The following is a 12,596-nucleotide window of genomic DNA, read 5'->3' as shown; positions in this document are numbered from 1 at the left end:
GGCGATTAGAGCTAGTGCGAATTGTAACTGTTCCTGATGTAGCTCTAAGCAGCTAGGTGTGGCTGCTGGCCCCCTCCACTATAGTGACATTTTGCCAGTCCGGCATCCAGCAGCGATCAGCACAGGTAATTATTGGCCAATTATTGGCCCCTGGTGAAAATGTCATTATAGTGTCATTATAGTGAAGGATGCCTGCTGCCGCACCTACTCAATCACAGCTGCCACAGGAATCTCTAATACCTGCTGCTACTATTCACACCAGCCCTAATCGCCAAGGTGAATGTAGCCATCAGCTGTTAGTGCTTTGCCTTCCTTGAACAGTTTAATTGCTAATTTACAGCACATTACTGGAGGTGGACTTTAAGAAAATTAGGGCAGGGAGGAATAGAAGCTGGAGTTGGGCTTTAGGCAGTGGCGGCTGGTGCTCAAAATTTTTGGGGGGTGCAAACAAACTGTTGCTGCCAGTGTGCCCCCTGCCCGGCACTTACCAGTCTCGGGTCACGGTGATATCCTCCACGCTTCCTCCGAGTCCTCGATGTCTTCTCGTGTCCTCTGCTATGATTGGACGCCTGATAGGTAATATGTAATACAGAGGGTAACCATCAGTGGCCCACACACAGTCACAGGCAGTCGCTGTGCACATTAGTCTTGTCCATTCTGCCGCCCCCCCCCCCCGCCCCAGGTTCACATCCTCACAGATGCACACAGGCAGCCCCTGAGTTCAGTTTTTTATCCATCATGCACCCCCACATCCTCCTCTTCCTCTTACCAGCAGAGATAAGCAAGGCAAAGACCCCCCATTAACTCCTCACCTGCTAATCTTACAACCAGGTTACCAGGATACATAAGTCTGATCAGGCTGGGGAAAGAACAGAAGTAGTTAATCCTTATTTGGTAGCAGCAATCTTTATGTCACACTCCAGACCTCCAATTCTCTATCAATCCGCTGGGCGTGTAAAGGCAACACAGGGATTACTTCACCTGTGCACGAAAATCATCAACTAGTCCCGTCTGAGTAATCCTTGTACTGTAACTGCGGCACCCGGCAATTACATGCCCCGTTGGATTGATATACACAAGTGGGACCAGGACTATAGTTTAATTGTCGGGAGCCGCTGTACAAGTTTTAGTAATCTGCTGACTGATTTAACTAGTTCTGTTCCTTCCCCCGACCCCCAGCTTCCACAGTCTGATCTGAATGAATCATGTTTCCAGGATCCAGGGAGGCTGAAAACCGGACACATGATTCAAAACCCTACTGTCCGGGTGAATCCCGGACAGGTGGCAACCCTAATCCACTGTGATCACTGCGCATTTCTGGATCCACTGTGATTACTGCACATTCGTGGAGCCACTGTGATCACTGCGCATTTCTGGATCCACTGTGATCACTGCGCATTTCTGGATCCACTGTGATCACTTTACATTTCTGCATCCACTGTGATCGCTGCACATTTCTGGATCCACTATGCTTACTGTGCATTTCTGGATCCACTATAATCACTGTGCATTTCTGGATCCACTGTGATCACTGCACATTTCTGGATCCACTGAGATCACTGTGCATTTCTGTGTATGGAATTTGATGGGACCCCAACGCAATTTATTTTTTAAATTTTGGTTCAGGGTTCCCCTTGATATTCATACCAGACCCGAAGAGCCTAGTAATGGACTGTGGGGGATCCCATGCTGTTTTTTTCAATGACTTTTATCTGTATTGCCAGGACCGACAATTCATTATAGCCATTAGTACTTTTAAATGACTTTTTTTCCTTTAGAAATTTTGTGCAGGGACTGTTCTAAACACGGGAAAAATGCGCCACTTAACAGGCATACTATAGACACCCCCAGGTACAAAATTTTAAGGAATATTTCACTTTTATTGTTTCACTTTAAGCATTATTAAAATGCTCCTGAAAAAACGTCAGTTTTTAACCACCTTCAGACCGGACCATTTTGCTGGTAAATGACCAGAGGTCTTTTTACAATTTGGCACTGCGCTGCTTTAACTGGTAATTGCGCGGTCATGCAATGTTGTACCCAAACAAAATTTGCGTCCTTTTCTTCCCACAAATAGAGCTTTCTTTTGATGGTATTTGATTGCCTCTGCGATTTTTATTTTTTGCGATATAAACGTAAAAAGACCGCAAATTTTGAAAAAAAATGATATTTTCTACTTTTTGTTATTAGAAAAATCCAATAAACTAAATTTTAGTCATACATTTAGGCCAAAATGTATTCAGCCACATGTCTTTGGTAAAAAAAAAGTCAATAATTGTATATTTATTGGTTTGCGCAAAAGTTGTCACATCTACAAACTAAGGTACGTTTTCTGGAATTTACGCAGCTTTTAGTTTACGACTGCCTATCTCATTTCTTGAGGTGCTAAAATGGCAGGGCAGTACAAAACCCCCCCAAATGACCCCATTTTGGAAAGTAGACACCCTAAGGAAATTGATAAGTGGCATGTTGAGCCCATTGAATATTTTATTTTTTTGCCTCAAGCGATTGAATAATGACAAAAAAAATATTTTTTTTTTTTTTACACAAAGTTGTCACTAAATGATATATTGCTCACACATGCTATGGGCATATGTGAAATGACACCCCAAAATACATTCTGCTGCTTCTCCTGAGTACGGGGATACCACATATGTGGGACTTTTTGGGAGCCTAGCCGCGTACGGGGCCCCGAAAACCAAGAACCGCCTTCAGGTTTTCTAAGGGCGTAAATATTTGACTTCACTCCTCACTACCTATTACAGTTTTGAAGGCCATAAAATGCCAAGATGGCACAAAACCCCCACAAATGACCCCATTTTAGAAAGTAGACACCCCAAGCTATTTGCTGAGAGGCATTTTGAGTCCATGGAATATTTTATATTTTGCCACAAGTTGCGGGAAAATTACAAACTTTAATTTTTTTTTATTTTTTTTTCACAAAGTTGCTGAAATGATATATTGCTCACACATGCTATGGGCATATGTGAAATGACACCCCAAAATAAGTTTTGCTGCTTCTCCTGAGTACGGGGATACCACATATGTGGTACTTTTTGGGAGCCTAGCCGCGTACGGGGCCCCGAAAACCAAGAACCGCCTTCAGGTTTTCTAAGGGCGTAAATATTTGACTTCACTCCTCACTACCTATTACAGTTTTGAAGGCCATAAAATGCCAAGATGGCACAAAACCCCCGCAAATGACCCCATTTTAGAAAGTAGACACCCCAAGCTATTTGCCGAGAGGCATGTTGAGTCCATGGAATATTTTATATTTTGCCACAAGTTGCGGGAAAATTACAAACTTTTTTTTTTTTTTTTTTTTCACAAAGTTGTCACTAAATGATATATTGCTCACGCATGCCATGGGCATATGTGAAATGACACCCCAAAATAAATTCTGCTGCTTCTCCTGAGTACGGGGATACCACATATGTGGGACTTTTTGGGAGCCTAGCCGCGTACGGGGCCCCGAAAACCAAGCACCGCCTTCAGGCTTTCTAAGGGCGTTACAGTTTTGAAGGCCATAAAATGCCAAGATGGCACAAACCCCCCCCCAAATGACCCCATTTTGGAAAGTAGACACCCCTAAATTTAGGGGTACACTAGTGAGACTAGGTAATTAATGGCAGGTGCCCTGAAACTATAAAAAAAATAACTAACCAACCAGCGTCACCTGTAACAGTTATATGGTGATCACTGGTGAAAGGGTTAACTAGGGGGCAATCAGGGGGCTTTATGCGGTAGTATATGGGGGTCCCTGGCGCTATAAAAAGCTGCGGCGAACCTAAATACCTACCTGCCTAACTAGCGTCACCTGTGACACTAATACAGTGATCAGAAAAACTATCGCTTATTAGGCTGGGTTCACACTGGAGCGATGCGGGAACGCCACGAATCCGCGGCGGGTTCCCGCATCACATGCCTCCCGGCGGCAGTTCACACTGCCCTATGCGAACTGCTGGGAGTGTCAGTGAAATGTTAATGACACCCCCAGATCAGTTCGCATATCACAGTGCGATCTGCAAACTCGGATCGCATGGTGTGAACACCCATGCGATCCGATTCTGCTGCGGGCCAAAAAAAGGGTCCCGTGCGAATTTGCGGCGGGTGCGACACGAATTCAGCCATACTATCTGTATGGCTGAACTCGAATCGCACAGAGATCGGATGTGATTTGCACTGCAGTGCGGTGCGAATCACATCCGTTCTCATAAACCGCTGCAATGTGAACCCAGCCTTAGTGACACTGGCGACGGGGGGTGATCACGGGGTTAAACCTTTATTGGGGGGGTTAGGGGGGTACCTTAGAACTAAAGGGGGCTAACCCTAACTGCCCTAACAGTTATTACAGTCACAAATGACACCCGCCGGGTGATCAGGGGGTTAAACCTTTATTAGGTAATAAATGGCGGGTGCCCTGAAACTATAAAAAAATAACTAACCAACCAGCGTCACCTGTAACAGTTATATGGTGATCACTGGTGAAAGGGTTAACTAGGGGGCAATCAGGGGGCTTTATGCGGTAGTATATGGGGGTCCCTGGCGCTATAAAAAGCTGCGGCGAACCTAAATACCTACCTGCCTAACTAGCGTCACCTGTGACACTAATACAGCGATCAGAAAAACTATCGCTTATTAGGCTGGGTTCACACTGGAGCGATGCGGGAACGCCATGAATCCGCGGCGGGTTCCCGCATCGCATGCCTCCCGGCGGCAGTTCACACTGCCCTATGCGAACTGCTGGGAGTGTCAGTGAAATGTTAATGACACCCCCAGATCAGTTCGCATATCGCAGTGCGATCTGCAAACTCGGATCGCATGGTGTGAACACCCATGCGATCCGATTCTGCTGCGGGCCAAAAAAAGGGTCCCGTGCGAATTTGCGGCGGGTGCGACACGAATTCAGCCATACTATCTGTATGGCTGAACTCGAATCGCACAGAGATCGGATGTGATTTGCACTGCAGTGCGGTGCGAATCACATTCGTTCTCATAAACCGCTGCAATGTGAATCCAGCCTTAGTGACACTGGCGACGGGGGGTGATCACGGGGTTAAACCTTTATTGGGGGGGTTAGGGGGGCACATTAGAACTAAAGGGGGCTAACCCTAACTGCCCTAACAGTTATTACAGTCACAAATGACACCAATGCAAAAAAAAAAAAAAAAATTTAAAAAAAAGCAATTGGTGTCACTGTGACTGGGGGGGCAGGGGTAATTGGGGGGTGATCGGGGGGTAAAGGGGGGGTGTGAGTGTGCCTGGCATGTTCTACTGTATGTGTGGTGTGTTGGTGCAACTCACCGAACCTCTCTCCTCGGTGCCGGAACGAAAAATACCGACACGGAGGAGAGAATACATCACTTCCTCTCCTGTGTTTACATTACAGGAGAGGAAATGATGTCACGGGACATTTTCATTCGTCGGGAGCGATCGCGAGGGGGGGGCCATGAATGAATGGCTGTCCCCTCGTCCGGGATCGCTCCCGAACGAATACCGACCGCCGCAGGCACCGGGCGGGGGCCCGATCGGGCCCCCGATCGGCGGGCAGGCAAGGACGTACATGTAAGCCCTTATGCCTGCCCGTGCCATTCTGTCGACGTACATCGTCGTGTGGCGGTCGGGAAGTGGTTAAAACTTTTTTTGCAATGATACATGCCCCCTGGGGCAGGACCCGGGTCCCCAAACACTTTATATGACAATAACTTGCATATAAGCCTTTAAAATGAACACTTTTGATTGTTTATGTTAGTGTCCCATAGACTTTAACCCCTTCCCGCCGAGCGTACGCAGATCTGCTTCCGGGGGGTATACCGGGATGATGCCCGCACCTGCAGGCATCATCCCAGTACCGTTTTCTTCAGCAGGCGATTGGCTTTCCAGCCATAACAACCGATGCGGCTAAAAGCCGCTCGGCTGTTATGCCGCCGCCTCCCGCCGCTGTTACCGGTGCTCCCGTTCGATCTGGAGCACCGATTCCGTGTGTGATGCCTCCGGCCGCTGGGGAGGAACTGGAACGAAGCCGTAATTGGCTTTGTTCCAGTCTCCTCATAGTAAACACGGAAGCGACGTCATGACGTCACTTCCTGTTTACTCGGCTGCCAATGGCGCCGGTTTGAAAAAAATATACGGTATTCAGAATCGCCGTTTTCAGCGATCTGAATACATTGAAGTGTAAAGGAGGGGTGGGGGGTCTTTTAGACCCCCGATCCCTCCATAAAGAGTACCTGTCACCACCTATTACTGTCACAAGGGATGTTTACATTCCTTGTGACAACAATAAAAGTGATCAAATTTTTTATTTTAAAAAACAATTTAGTCATTTTAAAATAAATAAAATAAATAAAAAAATATATATTTTTTTTTAAAGCGCCCACCGTCCCCGCGAGCTTGCGAAGCAAAGAAAATGCATACGGAAGTCGCGCCCGCGTATGTAAACGGTGTTCAAATCACACATGTGAGGTATCACCGCGATCGTCAGAGCGAGAGCAATAATTCTAGCACTAGACCTCCTCTGTAACGCTAACTTGGTAACCGTAAAATTTTTTAAAGCGTCACCTATTGAGATTTTTAGGTACCGTACTTTGTCGTCAATCCACAAGTGCGTGCGATTATAAAGTGTGACATGTTTGGTATCTATTTACTCGGCGTAACATTATCTTTCACATTATGTAAAAACATTGGGCTAATTTTAGTGTTTTTTTTTTAAATTCATGAAAGTGTCCCTTTTCCCAAAAAGTTGCGTTTAAAACACCGCTGCGCAAATACCGTGTGACATAAAATATTGCAACAATCGCCGTTTTATTCTATAGAGTCTCTGCTAAAAAAATATATATAATGTTTGGGGGTTCCAAGTAATTTTCTAGCAAAAAATATGGATTTTAACTTGTAAACACCAAATGCCAAAAATAGGCTTAGTCATGAAAGGGTTAAAGTAGAGCTGCACGATTCTGGCTAAAATGAGAATCACGATTTTTTTGCTTAGAAGATAGATCACGATTCTCTCACGATTCTCGCGGCGTAACATCATCTTTCACATTAAAACAAAAACATCTTGCTAACTTTACTGTTTTTTTGTTTTTTTTAATTATTGAAGTGTATTTTTTCCCAAACAATTGCATTTGAAAGACTGCTGGGCAAACACAGTGTGACATAAAATATTGCAGAAATTGCCATTTTATTCCCTAGGGTCTCTGCTAAAATTATATATATATATATATATATATATATATATATAAAATATAATTTTTATTTATTTATTAATGTTTGGGTGTTCCAAGTAATTTTCTAGCAAAAAATATTGATTTTAACTTAAGAAAGAAGTGTTAGAAAAAGATGTAGACTTTAAAGTGGTTGTAAACCCTTACAAACCACTTTGACCTACAGGTAAGCCTAGATTAAGGCTTACCTGTAGGTCCAAGAAATATCTCCTAAACCTATACGGTTTAGGAGATATTTGCCCGAAGACAGGCACCGCTGTCTACAGCGCATGCGCCGTAGACAGCGGCGCGCAGGTGCACTGAGCGCGGCCTCGTCAATGACGTAGAAGCCGCACGATGCCGCGCGTGCCGGCTCCCGTGCGCATGCCCGGGAGTGACGTCATCGCAGCTTCACCGAATGACAGCGGCGGAGCTGCGAGACCCCACCGAGAAGATGGATGCACCGGACTACAGGGGACAGAGGTGACTTTGCTGGCTCCTGTGTAGGGATGAGCCGAACACCCCCCGGTTCGGTTCGCACCAGAACTTTCGAACGGACCCCGCGTTCGTAACGAACGTTAGAACCCCATTGAAGTCTATGGGACTCGAACGTTCGAAATGGAAAGTGCTAATTTTAACGGCTGATATGCAAGATACTGTCCTAAAAAGGGTTTGGGGACCTGACTCCTGCCTCAGGGGACATGGGTCAATGCAATAAAAAGTTTTAAAAGCGGCCGTTTTGGCGGGAACACTGATTTTAATGACGATTAAAGTGAAAAAAAAAATGAAATATTCCTTTAAATATGGTGCCTGGGGGGTGTCTGTAGTATGCCTGTGAAGTGCCACGTGTTTCCCGTGTTTAGAACAGTCCCTGCACAAAATGACATTAAACGGAAATAACACCATTTAAAACTGCTTGCGGTTTTAATGTTATATCTGGTTCCTGCAATATGGTTGAAAATCATTCAGAAAAATGGCATGGGTAGCCCTCCCTGCCCATTACCAGCCTATTTGGGTCTTGTACGCATATTAAGGGGAACCCCGTACCCATATTAAAAAAAGGAAATGTGTGTGGCCCCCAGGCCCTATATACTCAGAACAGCAGTATACAGGTGGTGCAAACAAGACAGGGACTGTGTAGGTTTGTTGTGTTAAGTTGAATCTGTTTGTAATTTTCAACTGGTACATTTTTAAAGTGTAGCTCCAGTCAAAAAAACTATTTTTAAGCTTTTTGGAAAACATAGGGAAGGGTTATCACCCCTATATAATTTGTTTTGTCGTCCATCTTTTTTCATCTCACTTGCTGTTGTCTCCTTCCGTTTGCAAGTAGGAGATGTTTGTAAATTGGATGTTTGAAAGTAGGGGCCTGCCCTATATGCTCTGCAGAAATGGCGGAACAAGGTGTTGGTTTTGCCACAACATTGTAAGCCCTCAAAGTGACTCTTGGTGGGCGCTGGAGCGCCCTGCTGTGAACGATTATATCAAGAATTGTAATTACATGCCATTGTTGAACAGTGGTAGAAAAATTGACCTTTGGTGGTTGTGGTGCTTGTGCCACAACACTATAAGTCCTCACCGTTACTCTGGGTGGGCACAGGAAGGGGCCCTCCTGTGAAATATTATATCAAGAATTGTAATTACATGTCCCTATTAAACTGGGGCAGAAAAATTGGGCCTTAGGCACTGGTGCCATCACACTGCAACCTCTGCCATATACTGTAGTTTTATTGCAGGAATTAGCCCTGCTGCAAAGCATTGCATCAAAAATTGTACTTAAACGCCCCTGTTAAACAGGGGCAGAAAAATTGGGCCTTAGGCACTGGTGCCATCACACTGCAACCTCTGCCATATACTCTAGTTTTATTGCAGGAATTAGCCCTGCTGCAAAGCATTGCATCAAAAATTGTACTTAAACGCCCCTGTTAAACAGGGGCAGAAAAATTGGGCCTTAGGCACTGGTGCCATCACACTGCAACCTCTGCCATATACTCTAGTTTTATTGCAGGAATTAGCCCTGCTGCAAAGCATTGCATCAAAAATTGTACTTAAACGCCCCTGTTAAACAGGGGCAGAAAAATTGGGCCTTAGGCACTGGTGCCATCACACTGCAACCTCTGCCATATACTCTAGTTTTATTGCAGGAATTAGCCCTGCTGCAAAGCATTGCATCAATAATTGTACTTAAACGCCCCTGTTAAACAGGGGCAGAAAAATTGGGCTGCTGGCATCACCCAGAACCAAAAATGTTCTTCCAACATATCAGCGGAGGAGGAAGAGGATAGACAATCAACATAACAGGACAGTCACTCAGCATCAGCATAGGCAGTCTTGAAGGGATGTGGTATTTCAAAAAAAATTATTCGGTTACCTCAGCTTCAGGTGCTTGGTAGCTGTGGGTGATCCAAGACTGATTCATCTTGATGAAGGTCAGTCGATCAACTGATTCGGTGGACAGGCGTACCCTGTGATCGGTAACGAAGCCACCAGCAGCACTGAAGGTGCGTTCCGAAAGAACGCTGGATGCAGGACAGGCCAGTAGCTCAATTGCATACTGTGCAAGCTCTGGCCAGTGATCCATCCTCAAGACCCAGTAAGCCAGAGGATTTTCAGTGGGAAAGGTGTCCAAGTCTGACCTTGCCCCTAGGTATTCCTGCACCATGTAAATTAGACGCTGGCGATGGGTGCTGGAACCAATCATACCTTGGGGCTGCGGACTAAAAAATTGTCTGAAAGCATCAGTCAGACGGCCACCTTCTCCACCGCTCCTTCTGACTGATGCCTCAGCAACACGTTGTCCAGGACCAGGAGTTTGTGACCTCCCAGTCTCTGGGAACGCGTTGCACAGAGCTTTCTGCAAGGCCTCTCGGAGATGTCTCATCCTCTGCTCCCTCTGCGATGGCAAGATAAGGTCGGCAACCTTACCCTTGTACCGTGGATCAAGGAGAGTGGCCAGCCAGTAATGGTCCCTCTCCTTGATCCGAAGAATACGAGGATCCTTCCGCAGGCTTTGCAGGATCAGGGAGGCCATGCAGCATAGGTTAGCTGAGGCATTTGGTCCGGAGTCCTCTGGGTCACTAAGGACAACATGATCCGCAGCTACCTCCTCCCAGCCACGTACAAGTCCACGTGTTTCTTGGGACTGTAAATCATCCCTATAAGACTGCTGCTGCTGATGCTGAGTGCCAGCCTCCACCTCCATGCTGACACAATCATCCTCCTCCTCCTCTTCCTCCTCCTCACCCTCTTCCTGTGTGATGGGTGGCACAGCAGGAACACTGTCTGGATAAAGGGGGCCTTGAGAGGCAAGGAAGTCCTCCTCTTCCTGCCTCTGTTCTGCCTCAAGTGCCCTGTCCATTATTCCACGCAGCGTATGCTCCAAGAGGTGGACAAGAGGTACAGTGTCACTGATGCATGCACTGTCACTGCTCACCATCCTTGTGGCCTCCTCAAACGGTGACAGGACAGTGCATGCATCCCTGATCATGCCCCACTGGCGTGGTGAGAAAAAACCAAGCTCTCCTGACCCTGTCCTGGTGCCGTAGTCGCACAGGTACTCATTGATGGCCCTCTGCTGCGTGTGCAGCCGCTGCAGCATGGCCAATGTTGAGTTCCATCTGGTGGGCATGTCACATATAAGGCGGTTCTTGGGCAGGTTCAACTCCTTTTGGAGCTCAGCCAGCCGAGCACAGGCATTAAATGATCGGCGGAAATGCACACAGACTCTCCTGGCCTGTTTCAGGACATCCTGTAAGCCGGGGTACCTGCCCAAGAACCGCTGCACCACCAGGTTAAGGACGTGAGCTACACAGGGCACATGGGTCAGTTGTCCCTGTCGGAGGGCGGAGAGGAGGTTGGTGCCATTGTCGCAAACCACCATTCCTGGCTTAAGCTGGCGTGGCGTCGACCACCTCTCGGCCTGCCCCTGCAGAGCTGACAAAACATCCGCCCCAGTGTGGCTCCTGTCCCCCAAACAAACCAGCGCAAGCACGGCATGGCATCCTTTTGCCTGCGTACTTGCGTAGCCCCTGCAACGCCTACGGAGCACCGCTGGTTCTGAGGACAGAGCACTGGAAGAGGCCATGGAGGAAGAAGAAGAGGAGGGGGTGAAGGAGAGAGGTGTGTCACAACCAATAGTAGCATTTTGGAGGCGTGGTGGCGGAACAACCTCCAACACTACTGCACCTTGTCCTGCATCCTTCCCAGCAGCCAGAAGAGTGACCCAATGGGCCGTGAAAGACAGGTAACGTCCCTGTCCATGCCTGCTGGACCATGAGTCAGCGGTAATATGCACCTTACCGCTGACCGCCCTGTCCAGCGAGGCAAGGACATTGCCTTCCACATGCCGGTAGAGAGCTGGAATCGCCTTCCGTGAGAAAAAGTGGCGTTTGGGGACCTGCCACTGAGGAACCGCACATTGTACAAACTCACGGAAGGGGGCCGAGTCTACCAACTGAAAAGGCAGCAGTTGAAGTGCTAGCAATTTAGCCAAGCTAGCATTCAACCGCTGGGCATGTGGATGGCTGGGAGTAAATTTCTTCCGCCGGTCCAGCAGCTGGGGCAGGGACATTTGCCTGCTATAATCGGACGTGGATGTACCACTAGCAGAGTTCCCGGAAGCACTTGGCTGTGACACACCTAATTCTACACCTTCATTCCTCTCAGAGCAGGTTTCAGAGAGGACTGAAGGTCTAGTGGGGTTGGAGATGCCAGCTGATGAGGAGCAAGGAGAGGTCCGCTTTGTTCTTTGGTGTGGGTCTTTGAGGTATGCTTGCCAACGAGCTGCATGACAGGTCAACATATGTCTGGTCAAGCATGTGGTGCCCAAGCGGCTGATGTTTTGGCCACGTGAGATACGCTTGAGACATATGTTGCAAATAGCAGCGGTGCGATCTGATGCACTCGTCTCAAAAAAGGCCCACACCAAAGAACTTTTAGAATAATGCGCAGAGGAAGCGCTCTGCGCAGGCGGAGCTCTGCGGTGTGATTCAGTCGGTGTGCTGCCCCTAAGCTGGCCCCCGGAGGGCATCCTGCCTCGTTGGACATGTGCCTCCTCCTCCTCCCTCCTTCCAGGCACCCACGTGGAGTCAGTGCCCTCATCATCCCCTCCCTCTTCATCGCTGTAGCAAACCTGGCAGTATGCTGCAGCTTGTGGAACATTACTGCCAGATTGCTGTGCTTCTTGAGCATCCTCTCTCTCTGCGCTCATGCTACTGCCTTCCTCTAGCTGAGTGTCATCATCAGAGCCCACCAAACACTGGGCATCCTCCTGGAGCATGTACCCAACACTGTGCTCAAAGAGTTCAGGAGACTCCTCAGGAGGACGTGGTGGGTCTAGGGAAGGAGTCACTGATGATGACATTGAGAGGAGGGACGACGATGTGTTGGCAGCTGCTTTTC

This window comes from Lithobates pipiens, unplaced genomic scaffold (assembly GCF_037356315.1).
Source record: "Lithobates pipiens isolate NorthernLeopardFrog02 unplaced genomic scaffold, aLitPip1_a1.2 Scaffold_19, whole genome shotgun sequence".
NCBI lineage: Eukaryota > Metazoa > Chordata > Amphibia > Anura > Ranidae > Lithobates > Lithobates pipiens.
This window is presented reverse-complemented; position numbering follows the sequence as displayed.